At 40.5% G+C, this 15,547-nt stretch overlaps 1 long non-coding RNA gene across 1 annotated transcript in view; it reads right to left on the minus strand.

Moving 5' to 3' along the window:
• Positions 1-3,425: 3,425 nt before the first annotated feature.
• LOC130036773 (uncharacterized) overlaps positions 3,426-15,547 on the minus strand; it is a 35,009-nt gene continuing 22,887 nt past the window's right edge. The window contains exon 3 of the long non-coding RNA XR_008794442.1: positions 3,426-3,538. This is a non-coding gene — a long non-coding RNA (uncharacterized LOC130036773). The remainder of the gene's footprint in view (positions 3,539-15,547) is intronic.

Here is a 15,547-nt window from a genome sequence, read left to right on the forward strand (position 1 = left end):
CGTGCCCAGAGAGGGACCCAGGCCCTTGGGGGCGGGCTGTACCTGTTGGAATTGGAGCCTTTCAGCATTGTTGCCCAGAGCTGGGCCTCTGTGCCTGTCCCACGCAGATCAGGGGTTGAAAACCGGCTGTCTAGGGGCTGTTTCTAGCTGCGCGTGCCCAGAGAGGGACCCAGGCCCTTGGGGGCGGGCTGTACCTGTTGGAATTGGAACCGTTCAGCTTTGTTGTCCAGAGCTGGGCCTCTGTGCCCATTCCACGCAGATCAGGGATTGAAAACCGGCTGTCTAGGGGCTGTTTCTAGCTGCGCGTGCCCAGAGAGGGACCCAGGCCCTTGGGGGCGGGCTGTACCTGTTGGAATTGGAGCCTTTCAGCATTGTTGCCCAGAGCTGGGCCTCTGTGCCCGTCCCACGCAGATCAGGGGTTGAAAACCGGCTGTCTAGGGGCTGTTTCTAGCTGCGCGTGCCCAGAGAGGGACCCAGGCCCTTGGGGGCGGGCTGTACCTGTTGGAATTGGAACCGTTCAGCTTTGTTATCCAGAGCTGGGCCTCTGTGCCCGTTCCACGCAGATCAGGGGTTGAAAACCGGCTGTCTAGGGGCTGTTTCTAGCTGCGCGTGCCCAGAGAGGGACCCAGGCCCTTGGGGGCGGGCTGTACCTGTTGGAATTGGAGCCGTTCATCTTTGTTGCCCAGACCTGGGCCTCTGTGCCCGTCCCACGCAGATCAGGGGTTGAAAACCGGCTGTCTAGGGGCTGTTTCTAGCTGCGCGTGCCCAGAGCGGGACCCAGGCCCTTGGGGGCGGGCTGTACCTGTTGGAATTGGAGCCTTTCAGCTTTGTTGCCCAGAGCTGGGCCTCTGTGCCCGTCCCACGCAGATCAGGGGTTGAAAACCGGCTGTCTAGGGGCTCTTTCTAGCTGCGCGTGCCCAGAGAGCGACCCAGGCCCTTGGGGGCGGACTGTACCTGTTGGAATTGGAGCCTTTCAGCTTTGTTGCCCAGAGCTGGGCCTCTGTGCCCGTCCCTCGCAGATCAGGGGTTGAAAACCGGCTGTCTAGGGGCTGTTTCTAGCTGTGCGTGCCCAGAGAGGTACTCAGGCCCTTGGGGGCGGGCTGTACCTGTTGGAATTGGTGCCGTTCAGCTTTGTTGCCCAGATCTGGGCCTCTGTGCTCGTCCCACGCAGATCAGGGGTTGAAAACCGGCTGTCTAGGGGCTGTTTCTAGCTGCGCGTGCCCAGAGAGGGACCCAGGCCCTTGGGGGCGGGCTGTACCTCTAGAAATACATTTTTGTTTCATATATGGGTTGAAAAGATTAAACCATTTAGTTTTCTGGTCATTTGTGCCTGGAGAATTTTACAAATGTCAAGTTGGTAATAGTATCACTTCTCAATTCATTTCAAAATTAGTTTTCATATTATTGTGTCCTGACCTGGCAAGTAAAATGGATTACTTCAGTCTTTGTTTTTTCTGTAATACTTTCAATTTTATGATGAGAGATAGTATCTTTTAAAGATAAAGGTATAATTTTCTATATTAGCAAAGATTACAGTAATTCTTAACCACTAAACCAAGCTTGCAAGGAATTCAAGATGGGATTTCATAAAATGAAATGCAACCCTCCTAAGAAGTAGTAGCACTGTAGCACTACCCTCCCGTTGTTCGTCAATTTGCTTGAGTGGGCACCAGTAATGTCTCCACTGTGAGACTTTATTGTTACTGTTTATGGCATATTGAATATGTCACGGGTAACTTACCAGGCTTTGCTGTGAGGGTGTGATACTCTCGGTAGCTTGCCGGGCTCTCTGAGAGGGATGGAGAAATCAAACCCGAGTCGGCTGCATGCAAGGCAAACGCCCTACCCGCTGTGCTATGGCTGCAGCCGAAGAAGTAGTAAGACATCAAAATTATACAATGTGGGATATAGGATAAAAGTAGACTGTGGTCATGAAAATGAATTTAAGATCAATGTATCAAAAGATCGAAAGCACAGAATTTTGCATATAAGCCTCAAAATAAAACAAAAAAGGATAACATGAAATTGAAAAAGGATATCAAAATGATGTTTTGATAGCAAAAGGTGTTTAAGTGTAAGAGAAGAAATGAGAAAAATAAAATAACGCACATTCAAGAAAATATCTAAAACTAATGAAATGTCAATAAATGTGTATATTTTAATATCTACCCTAAATGTTAAGTATGATTCATTAAAAATGCATAGACACCAAATAAATCAAAATACAACTTTTTGCTGTCTATAAGAAACCCATCTTAGCTTCCAAGATAAACAGTAACAAAGTAAAAAGTTAGAAGTCGATTACAAAGTAAATGTTGACCTAAATATGAAAGATACAGTTTTATTAGTAAGACAAATTTCCAGCTAGTATTGGCAATAATAAATATGGATGGATAATTAAGGGGGCAATATAGAAATAAATATTATTAATTTATATGCAGCCAAAGTAGGAGACAAAATGACATCAGGCAACTATTAATAGAACTTTAGAGTAACACTGAAACCAATACAATAACACAGGGTATTCTAACACCCCACCACAGAGATGCCAACTAAATATAGAAAACAATCTCAAATGAAGAAACAAAAAACCCTTAATAGATGTTTATGGAACTTTTCAACTCAAAAGAGCTGTATTTATAATATTCTCAAGTGTATGAGATATATTATTATATATTTATTTGGTTTGGGGGCCACAAATCATTTTGTTCATGGCTTACTCCTGGAAGTGCTCAGGGAACCATATGTGGTGCCGGAGATCAATTCCAGGTCTGCCACAAATCCAAAATATGTTTAAGAATAGACCACATATTAGGACAAAAAAGTTATCAATAAACTTTTAGTGTTGGGGTGGGTAGGGAGCAATACCTGAATGTTCTCAGTGCTTACTCCTGGCTCCGAACTTAGAGATCACTCCTGGCATAGCTCAAAAGACCATATGGGGTGTGAGAGATCAAATCCAGTCAACCACTTCTAAGTCAACCTCACACCTGTACTATCTCTCCAACTTCACATATGCAGAGTATTTTAAGGATATACCATATCGTGGAACACAAAGCAATTTTCAGTCAACTTTTGAAGACTGAATTCATAACAAGTATTTTTCTATATACCGTTCCACAGTACTATAAACATAGAGATCACATGCACACAATATAACAAACAGAACCATAAAAACTATAATCTGTGGAGATTTAGCAACATGTTTCTCAACAAATACCTGAAATCTAATGTAAATGAAAACAAAGTATCAGAATCTATGGAATGCAACAAAAGGGATTCTGAGAAGGAAGGAAGCAAATAATGAAATAAAGAATGACATAAATATTCCTTCTATGCACCAGCTTTAAACAGAATCTTAGTATTTTAAGATGCCAAATATGCTGGCATCAATTTGCTAAGAAGACACGTAACAAAAGACACAATTTACTTTTACATAAACTTCAGAGCTTTATTGAGATAATGTGACATGTCACATTACCAACATAACAATAGTATGTGTTGCTTATCTTCTTCTCAGGCTTCTACTGTCTGTCTCCTAAAACATAAAAAGATAATCTGGGTAAGTTACTTAACATACATTTATCTAGACAAAAATTTAAAGTACACAAATGATCCCATAGTTTTGATTTATAAGATTAAATTAAAGATGTGCTTCTGTAACACAGTATGTCTAAAGCACAAACATTAAATTAACAGTATTGTAAGTCATGTTATTTAAATAAAAGTGATAGTTATGCTGCAAACATCTATGATATATATAAAAATACATTTCATGTCAATATTCACTAAATCTCACTACTCACTGCATCTCATTCCCCCACCCCATGGAATACATATGTTGCATTTAACAAGTACAGGAAATAGTTGAGCCACCCAGTCTTACTCCAGTGCTAGATGCTATCTGTATGGGAAAGCACGGATGGCAGCCCTAACTCCGCTAGCCACTTGGACCCCATTTCAGGTCAGAAAACCTCGGCACTCCTGCTCCAGCACCAACCACCACTATTTTAGGTGGTACCAATCTCTTTGTGTTATTTTTTCTGCAGAAACCCCAAAGGGTCCTGCCCCAGTGTCAGTCCTCATAGCCTTAGGGATCAAAAATCAGACTCTTCAATTGGACCACAGCTTGCCCCTCATTCCAGGTTGGAAATTCTGCTGCCTTGGATTGGTCACTCGTTAGCTCTATTATTCATAACTCACACTGTACACACTTTTACCTTCTGCTCTGACCCACATATCCTTGTGTTGTTCTGGCTGCCCTCTAATGCCTTTGTGTCATTAGTACTACATACACAGCTATCATAGTTATCCCACAAAAAAGCCTAAAATGCAGTGGTAGTGGTTAGAAATAATTAAGGTTTAACTTGAAGCCTGAGGAAAGGCTGGGCGAAGATGGTATCAAGTATAACCCTGCAATCCATTGGGTCATAAAGTCACAAACTGTACACAGGGAAAAGTTGCTATGAATGGTCCAGTAGGGAAGAGAAATGCAGATGAATCCCTTAGAGAGCTCTTGCAGGGGAAAACTAAAAATAGTTATCCTCAGAACACAGCAAACACAATTACTAAGCAGTGTAGAAGTTCCCTAAAGTTAATGAGTGAAGATAATAGTCTTAAAGGCTCTAACAACAGCTCTATACTTTCCAGAAAAATTACTTTAGAGACACTATAATAAGATGTTTAATGAGCACAAAGAATTGATGGTACAGGCCGTGAATAAAGTGCAATAAAATATGAAAGAGGAAATGAGTAAACTATAATCAGAAATGATAGAAATGGAGTGACCTCAGTAGCTGAGGACCAAATCATTGAGCATGGCGTTAAGATGCAGAAAACCTCTAGACAAAACATAAGATGGGGGGAAGTCTGAAAATAAAAGCACATCAAAGAACTATGGGATGAGTTCAAGAGGAAAATCAGATGAAACTTAGGGGTCTCTAAGGAACAGGAAGGCAAGATCAACAAAGAACTACCAAAGAAGCTAAGAATTACTAAGAATTCCCCATAACTGAGGAATAAATGCACTTGTATTCCAGAGACATAGGGATTCTTGGTCAAAAGTAACACAAATATAAAAACATGAAGACACAGTGTAATCAGAATGACAAAAGACAAAGACAGAGAATACTGTCTCTGAACACTGAAAGCAACAAAAAAGAAGGAACTTATATACAGAGGGTCTCTCATAAGATTCACAGCAAATTTATCAAATAAGAAGAGAATGGTGGGATATAGCAAAAAACTCAGTTAAGTGAATATGTCAACAAGAATATACTATCCAGTTATGGTATCATTGAGATTTGAAGGAATAATGCAAAGCTTCTTGGACAAGTAACAGCTTGAGAAGTTTATAGTAACTGAAACCAACTTTATAAGAGCATTAATGAAAGATCTTTAAAAGACAATAGAAACTCATAGAAATAGAAAGTCATGAAAACTCATAATTTATGATAAATGATAGTAGTAAATTACATAATCTCAGTAATCTTACCCAGAAATGATAGCAATAAATTCTTTTTAAATTTTTATTATTTTTATTTTAATCAACTTTGGTAAAGTTGTTCTGATAATCATGTGTATAGACAGAGCAAATAAAATTAAAAAAGAGTTTAAATTATTATATTTCAGTGTATACCATTTAAATTAAATGGTTTACATTATAGGTAAAAATACAATTATGTAAGAAGTTTTCGATTAAAGAGACATAGAAGAGAAAGAAAGCAGCAAAGAAAGAGAGAAAGATAAAGAAAGAGAAAGAGAGAGAGAAAGAAAGAAAGAAAGAAAGAAAGAAAGAAAGAAAGAAAGAAAGAAAGAAAGAAGAAAGAGCAAGAAAGAGAAAAGGAAGGAAGGAAGGAAGGAAGGAAGGAAGGAAGGAAGGAAGGAAGGAAGGAAGGGAGGGAGGGACGGAGGGAGGGACGGAGGGAGGGAGAGAATAAAAGTTCTGCAACAGAAGCAAGGAAGCAGGGGCCATTGGTGGTGGGAAATGTACACTGGGGAAGTGATGGGTGTTGGAACACTATGTAACTGAAGCCCATTCATGCACAAACTTGTAACTGGGTATTTCACTGAGATTCAATATTTTTTTTTAATTTTCAATTAAAGTAAACAGAATAAGTAAATATTTAGGCAAGAAAATTACACACATCGTGTAAAATATGAAATTGAAAATGTCAGAGACCTTTTTGCCATAGAGATCAAGACAGGTATCCAAGAGACTCTGCATTAGGAATTTCATGGATGACTTCATTAGTGGATTGAAGGCAAATAGTTCTCTGGAGCAATGCACACCAATGTCATGCAATATATTTGTTTTTACTGTGCTTTTTTTTTAATTAGTGAAACACCAAGAGGTATAGTTGTAGACTTACAAATTTTGTGCTTGGGTTTCGATTATACAATGATCACATACCCATCCCTCCACCAGTGCCCATTTTCCACGACCATGGATAACAGTATCCCTCCCACACCCATCCCTCCACATCCCACCCTGTCTCTGTGGCAGGGCATTCCCTTTTGTTTTCTCTCTCCTTTTGGGTGTTGTAGTCTGCAAAAGAGGCATTGAGTGGCAATGATGTTCGGTCCATAGTCTACTTTCAACATCCTGGGAGGATCCTCCAAACACCCTTTATTTGGTGCTCCCTTTTCTATCTGAGCTGCCCTTTCCCCTAGAATACCCGGCTGGCCTCTAAGACATAGAGTAATCCTCCTGATACTGATCTCGTCTATTCTTGGGAATTAATCTCCTATTTTGTTACTTTATATCCCCCAGATGGGCTGGAGCGATAGCACAGTGGTATGGCATTTGCCTTGCAAGCAGCCAACATGGCCGACCCGAGTTCGATTCCTCAACCACTCTCGAAGAGCCCGGCAAGCTACCGAGAGTATCTCGCGCGCACGGTAGAGCCTGGCAAGCTTCCCGTGATGTATTTGATATGCCAAACACAGTAGCAACAAAGTCTCCAATGGAGACGTTACTGGGTCTGCTCGAGCAAATAGATGAACAACGGGAGAACAGGTCCATATCCTTCAGATGAATGCGATCTTTTTATGTCTATCCCTCTCTTTCTGACTCATTTCGCTTAGCATGATACTTTCCATGAAATAGCACTTGTATGTAAATTTCATGACTTCATCTTTTTAACAGCTACATAGTACTCCATTGTGTAGACGGACCAAAGTTTCTTTAACCAGTCATCTGTTCTTGGACACTCAGGTTTTTTCCAGATTCTGGCTATTGTAAACAGTTCTGCAATGAACAAACAAGTGCAGATGTCACTTAGACTATACATTTTTGCCTCTCTGGGATATATTGCCAGGAGTGATATTGCTGGGCCAAATGGGAGCTCAATTTCTAATTTTTTGAGAATCGTCCATACTGTTTTCCAAAAGGGCTGAACACTCGGCATTCACACCAAGAGTGAAGGAGTGTTCCTTTCTAGCCACATCCGCGCCAGCATTGGTGGATTGTGTTCTTTTGGATGTGGGCCAGTCTCTGAGGTGTGAGATGGTATCTCACTGTGGTTTTGATCTGCATCTCCCTGATGATTAAAGATGTAGAGCATTTTCTCATGTGCTTTTTTGCCATTCTGATTTCTTCTTTGAGAAAGTTTCTGTTCATTTTATTGCCCCATTTTTTGATGGGGTTGGATGTTTTCTTCTTGTGGAGTTCAACCAGTGCTTTATATATCTTTGATATCAACCCCTTGTCAGATGTGTATTGGGCGAATATCCTTTCCCATTCTGTAGACTGTCTTAGCATATTGGTCCCTAACTTCAAACTCCACTACAAAGCAGTAATAATTAAAACAGCATGGTACTGGAACAAAGGCAGAGCTGCAGATCAGTGGAACAGGGTTGAATACACTGACATCTCCCTTCAATCATATGATCATCTAATCTTTAACAAAGGTGCAAGAAATGTGAAGTGGAATAAGGAAAGCCTCTTTAACAAATTGTGCTGGCAAAACTAGACGGCTACATGCAAAAAAATGGGCTCAGAACTCTGCCTAACACCATGTACAAAAGTAAGATCAAAATGGATTAAAGACTTCAACATCAGACCGGAAACCATAAGGTACATTAAAGACAAAGTTGGCAAAACCCTCCATCACATTGAAGTCAATGGTATCTTCAAAGATGTCACACCACTGGCCGAGCAATTGAAAACAGAGATAGATAAATGGGACTATCTTAAACTAAGCAGCTTCTTCACCTCTAAAGAAACTGTGCTTTTTTTAAATATATTTTTGTTTTATTAGTGAAACATCATGAGGTACAGTTGTAGACTTACAAGTTGTTGTACTTGGGTTTCAGTTATACAATGATAGAGTACCCATCCCACCACCAGTGCCCATTCTCCACCCCTACCAATCCAGTATCCCTCCCACCCACCACCAACCCCGCTCTGTGGCAGGGCACTCCCTTTTTGGGTACTGTAGTTTGCAGAAGAGGCATTTGGTGGCAATGATATTCTGTCTATAGTCTACTTTCAGCATGCATCTCCCATTCTGAGCAGATCTTCCCAGCACCCTTTATTTGGTGCTCCCTTCTCTATCTGAGCTGCCTTTACCCCTATAGTGTGCGGCTGGCCTCGAAGCCATGGAGTGAACAACCTGCTTTTTATCACAGCTGTTCTTCGGTGTTAGTCTCGTATTTTGTTACTTTATGTTACCCAAATGAATGCCTTCTTTCTATGTCTGTCCCTCTCTTTCTGACTCATTTCGCTTAGCATGATATGTTCCATGTAGTACCACTTGTATGTAAATTTCATGACTTCATTTTTCTAACAGCTATATAGTACTCCATTGTGTAGATGTACCAAAGTTTCTTTAACCATTCGTCTGTTCCCGGGCACTCAGGTTCTTTCCAGATTCTGGCTATTGTAAAGAGTGCTGCAATGAACAAACAAGTGCAGATGTCACTTCGACTGTACTTTTTGGCCTCTCCGGGGTATATTCCCAGGAGTGGTATTGCTGAGTCAAATGGGAGCTCAATTTCTAATTTTTTGAGAATCCGTCCATACTGTTTTCCAAAAGGGTTGAACCAGTCGGCAATCACACCAGCAGTGAAGTAGGGTCACTTTCTTGCCACATCCGCGCCAACACAGGTTGCTTTTGTTCTTTTGAATGTGGGCCAGTTTCTGTGGTGTGAAATGATATCTCATTGTTGTTTTCATCTGCATCTCCCTGATGATTAATGATGTAGAGCATTTTTATGTGCCTTTTAGCCATTCGGATTTCTTCTTTGAGAAAGTTTCTGTTTATTTTGTCGCCCAACTTTTTGATGGGGTTTGATGTTTTCTTCTTGTGGATTCCAATCAGTATTTTGTATATCCTTGATATCAACCCCTTGTCGGATGTGTATTCGGCGAATATCCTTTCCCATTCTCTAGCTTGTCTTTGTATTTTGGTCACTGTTTCTTTTGAGGAGCAGAAGCTTTTTAGTTTAAGATAGTCCCATTTGTCTATCTCTGTTTTCACTTGCTTTGCCAGTGGTATGACATCTTTGAAGATACCATTAGCTTCAATGTGATCGTGGGTTTTGCCAACTTTGTCTTCAATGTACCTTATGGATTCTGGTCTGATGTTGAGGTCTTTGATCCATTTTGATCTTAATTTTGTACATGGAGTTAGGCAGAGATCTGAGCCCAGTTTTTTTCAATAAATTCTTTAATCTCAGTAATCTCACCCAGCGTCAATGGGCAGAACTCGCTAATCCACAGGCACAATGTATCAGAAACTGATTCCAACTTTCAGCTGCCTCCAAGAGACACATCTGAGCAGTCATGGTAAACACAAGTTTAAAGGCTGCAAAACAATTTTACAGGCAAATAATTACCTTAAAAGGAATAAAGTCTGAGGCCCATCTCTCGACAACAAAGCTGAACGTCTCCGGGTACTCTCTCCTCATTCAACCAGATACAGCCTGCCCCCAGGGCTTGGGACTCTGGGCATGCGCAGCTAGCTCGATCCCCTAGAACAGCCAGTTTTCTCCCTTGATCTGCACTGGACGTGAACTGAGGCCCATATCTCGGCAACAAAGCTGAACGTCTCTGGGTACTTTCTCCTCATTTAACCAGTTACAGCCCGGTGCCCAGCGCCAGGGACCCTTTGTGGAGCCACGGCCACTACTGCAGCCACAAAATATTCTCCCACTACATATGCCATAGAAACCATAAGCTACCCTCTTAGATGGAACCTTCTCTAGGTTAGCTCAGCCACTACAAACACAGTAGACAATAACTCATAAGCCTATCTCAACTCACACTGCATATCAAGCAGAATAGTAACAGTGAACATGAAGGACTAAATCACACTGGTCAAAATGGTAAAGCAACGCAAAAGCCCACCAAACTTTCTTATTGAAGAGGCTAGCCCAGAGGACATCAACAGTACTGTACTGTTAGACAACATCTCTGACAAAGAATTCAGAAGGGAGCTACTTAATATGCTTAGGGAACTAAAAGAAACAATGGAAAGCAATGCGAATAAAAGACAAGAGGATTTGAAGGCAGAAATGAGGAAAATGCAATCAGAAATGTCAGACCTGAAAAACCGGGTAGGCAAATTAAAAAACTAAGTGGAAGGCCTCAGCAGCAGAGTAACAGCTGCTGAGAACAGAATCAGTGAGTTCGAAGATGAAGTTCAGAGACTCTCCAGAAAAGATCAGAAAATGGAAAAGAGACCCACAATTCGGGAATAGATGGCAAGAGAAGATGGTGATGAAGCCAAGAGGGGTACCATAAGAATTATTGGAGTCCCAGAGGGACAGGAAGAAAACCTTGATGAAGAAGAAACTGTCAAAGACATCATTGCTAAAACGTTTCCAGAGCTGAAGAAAACTTGTGGCCACATTCAGGAGGCCCGAAGGGTACCAGCTAGAAGAAATCCGAATAAAAATACCCCAAGACACATCCTGATCAAAATGACCAAAACCTTAGACAGAGACAAAATTCTGAGGGCAGCAAGACCGAAGAAAGAAATCTCTTACAAAGGAGCATCCTTAAAATTCACAGCTAATTTTTCTGATGAAACCCTCAGGGACCGAAAACATAGGACATAGTGAAAAAACTCAATGAAATAAATGCCTCACCAAAAATACTTTACCGAGCGAGACTTTCATTCAAAATAGAAGGAACAACACACAGTTTCACAGACAAACAACAGCTCAGGAACTTCATAGACTCAAAACCATGGTTACAAGAACAAATAAATTGGCTAATTTAAGGCAACACAGGCCCCTCAAATACACCAAATTTCAACAGAACAATGGGACAAAACCCCATAACAATAATCTCTCTCAATGTCAATGGGCTAAACGCACCAATTAAAAGACACAGAGTGGCAGGATGAATTAGAAAATTGAACCCAACATTCTGCTGCCTGCAAGAAACACATCTCAATAGTCAAAGCAAACACAGACTCAGAGTCAAAGGCTGGAAAACAATCCTACAGGCAAACAGCTCCCATAAAAAATCTGGGGTAGCCATCCTAATATCAGACCACATCGATTTCAGAGTGAGGAAGGTCATAAGAGACAGTGAAGGCCATTTCTTATTGATCAAAGTATCTGTACAACAGGAAGAACTTACAATAATAAATGCATATGCACCTAATTAGAGACCAGCAAAATACTTAAAACAACTACTCATAGATTTGGAAAAAGACATCAATAGCAACGCAATACTAGTGGAAGACTTCAACACCGCTTTGTCACCTCTTGATAGATCAACCAGTTCAAGCTTAGCAAGGACATACTTCTTCTGAGAGAAACAATGGAATAAAGGGACTTAGTAGATATATACAGGACACTTCACCTTCAAAAATCAGAATACACATTCTTCTCAAGCGTACATGGAACATTCTCCAAGATAGACCACATGCTGAGCCACAAAACTTACCTCCATAAAATTAAGAAGATAGAGATTGTATCAATCTTCTCAGACCATAATGCGCTAAAATTAGAAGTAAATCACACACAAAAACAGAAAGCTAAATCAAACACCTGGAAATTAAACATTGAGCTATTGAACAATGAGTGGCTTAGAAAGGAAATCAAAGAGGAAATCAAAAGATTTCTAGAAACAAATGAAAATGAGGACACGAGTTACCAAAACTTATGGGACACAGCAAAAGCTGTGTTAAGAGGAAAGTTTATAGCTCTACAAACATTCTTCAGGAAGGAGGAACGAGCCCACATAAACAACCTAACCTCACAGCTTAAGAGCTTGGAGAAGGACCAACAAAACAAGCACAACCCGAAGAGGAGAAGTGAAATAATAAAACTCAGAGCAGAGAGTAACGAGACGGAAACCCAAAACACAATCCGAACGATCAATGAAACTAAGAGCGGGTTCTTCGAGAAAATTAACAAGATCGATAAACCTCTAGCAAAACTCAAAAAGAAAGGGAGAAAGAAAACCCTAATAAGCTGAATCAGAAATGAAAAGGGGGTCAATACAACAGAAACTACAGAAATTCAAAGGATCCTCAGGGAGTACTTTGAGAAACTTTATGCCACGGAACAACAAAACCTCGAGGAAATGGATGAATTCCTAGACTCCTACAGATTCCCAAGGTTGAACAAAGAAGACCTGAAATACCTTAACAGACCTATCACCATCAAGGAAATTGAAATGGTAATAAAAAGTCTCCCCAAGTCCTGGCCCGGATGGATTCACTAGTTAATTCTTCCAAATCTTTAAAGAGGACTTACTCCCAATCCTCTTTAAGCTTTTCCATGAAACTGAAATATCAAATATCAAAAACACTTCTGAACAGTTTCTACGAAGCAAGTATCACACTGATACCAAAAGCAGACAGAGATACCACAAAGAAAGAGAATTACAAGCCGATATCCCTGATGAACACAGATGCAAAGATCCTCCACAAACTACTAGCAAATAGAATCCAACTACTCATCAAAAAGATCATACACCATGACCAAGTAGGATTCATCCCAGGGATGCAAGGATGGTTTAACACTCGGAAATCAATCAACATAATCCATCATATCAACAAAGAAAAGATAAAAAGCATATGATCATATCAATAGATGCAGAGAAAGCATTTGACAAGATCCAGCACCCCTTTATGATGAAAACCCTAGCCAAAATGGTGGGAATGCCGACTGGTTCAGCCCTTTTGGAAAACAGTATGGACGATTCTCAAAAAATTACAAATTGAGCTCCCATTTGACCCAGCAATACCTCTCCTGGGAATATATCCCAGAGAGACAAAAATGTATATTCGAAGTGACATCTGCACTTGTTTGTTCATTGCAGCAGTCTTTGCAATAGCCAGAAACTGGAAGAAACCTGAGTGTCCAAGAACAGATGACTGGTTAAAGAAACTTTGGTACATCTACACAATGCAGTGCTATGTAGCTGCTAGAAAAGATGAAGTCATGAACTTTACATACAAGTGGTACAATATGGAAAGTATCATGCTAAGTGAAATGAGTCAGAAAGAGAGGAATAGACATAGAAAGATTGCATTCATCTAGGGGATATAAAGTAACAAAATATGAGATTAATACCCAAGGATAGCTGAGATCAGCACCAGGAGGATTACTCCATAGCTTAGAGGCCAGCCGGGCATTCTAGGGGAAAGGGCAGCTCAGATACAGAAGGGAGCACCATATAAAGGGTGTTTTGAGGATCCTCCCAGGAGGGGAGATGCATGTTGAAAGTAGACTATGGACTGAACATGTTTGCCACTCAATGCCTCTCTTGCAGACCACAACACCCAAAGGAGAGAGAGAACAAAAGGGAATGCCCTGCCACAGAGGCGGGGGATGGAGGTCGGAGGGATATTATCCTTGGTATTGGAAAATGGGCACTGGTGGAGGGATGGGTATTTGATCATTGTGTAATCAAACCCAAGCACGAAAAATTGTAAATCTACAACTGTACTTCATTGTGTTTCACTAGTAACAAAAAAGGAATGAAGTGTCCATTATTTTATCAGACAACAAAGTTCAAAATGAAATGAAAGGCAGAGCTGAAGAGGAAGGACAGCAGGTAAAAGTACTTATCATGAACACAGCTGACCCAAATTATATCCTCAACTCAGCATAAAGTTCTCCAAGCACAGCCAGGAGTGACCACTGAACACAGAATCTGGAGTAAACCCAGAATACAGCTGAATGTGGCCTCTACGAATACTAAGAATACTCTATCCGGCTAAACTCTCACTCAAACTCAAAGAAAAGGTACACTATATTCTAGATAAACAGCAACTAAAGAACTTCATAGACTTGAAAGAAACCTAAAAGAAGGTCTAAAGAGGCTACTATAAGACAAGACAAACCCTACAAGCACAACAAACCCTTACAGATAGATGACACAAAACCCCAGTACAATAATTTCTTTCAACGTCAATAGTTTAAATTCACCGATTAAGAGACACAGTGTGACAAAATAGATTTAGAAACAGAACCCAACATTATGCTGCCTAAAAGAATCTCATCTGAACATTCAGAGCAAACAGACTCAAACTTAAAGGGTGGAAAATAATCCTGCAAGTAAACAGCTCCCTCAAAAAAGCTGGATGGCCATACTCGTATCCGACAGCATCAATTTCAGGTTGAAAAATATTAGATGGACAGCGAAGGCTATATTCTATTCATCAAGGGATACGTACAACAAAAATAAATAACACTCTTAAATGCATACACACCTAATGAGGGAACAGCTAAATATTTAAAACTACCGCTAACAGATTTTAAGGAGGACATTGCTAGCAACACAATAGTAGCCGAAGATTTCAACATCAACTTATCACCTCTGGATAGGTCAACAGAACAAAACTCAACAAGGAAACATTGGCATTGAAGAAATAAATAGAAGAGAGAGGGCTAATAGACCAATACAGTGCTTAACAGCCCAAAAAGAAAGAATACACATTCTTTTCTAGTGCACACAGAACATTTTCCAAAATAGACCATGTGCTAGGCAACAAAACATGCCTCAATTAAATCAGGAAGATAGAAATCGTATCAACAATCTTTTCATACCATGATTCACTGAGAATAGAAGTGAATCACACACAGACACAGAGAACCAAATCAAACGCCTGGAAATTAAACAACTAAATGCTGAACAACAAGTGGGTCAGGAAGGAAGTCAAGGATGAAATCATAAGATACTTGGAAACAAATGAGAATGAAGACATGAGCTACCAGAACCTATGGGACGGAGCTAAAGCCGTGTTAATGCAAAATTTATAGCTCTGCAAGCATTTCTCAGGAGGAAGAAAGGGCGCACATAAACAACTTGCTTTCACAGCTCAAGATCTTAGAAAAGGATCAACAAAAGGAGCCAAAATCAGGCAGAAGGAAAGAGTTCATAAAACTTAGAGCAGAACTCAACAACATGGAAACCAAAAAAAAAAAAAAACAATCGAAAAGATCAATGAAACCAAGCGCTGGTTTTTTGAGAAAATGAACAAGATAGATAAGCCATTAGCAAGTCTCACAAAGAAAGAAAGAGAGAACCCCATTAAACTGAACCAGAAATGAGAAGGGGGATATCACAACAGAAACC

The sequence above is a fragment of the Sorex fumeus genome, unplaced genomic scaffold (genome assembly GCF_029834395.1).
Source record: "Sorex fumeus unplaced genomic scaffold, SorFum_2.1 ptg000065l, whole genome shotgun sequence".
Lineage (NCBI taxonomy): Eukaryota > Metazoa > Chordata > Mammalia > Eulipotyphla > Soricidae > Sorex > Sorex fumeus.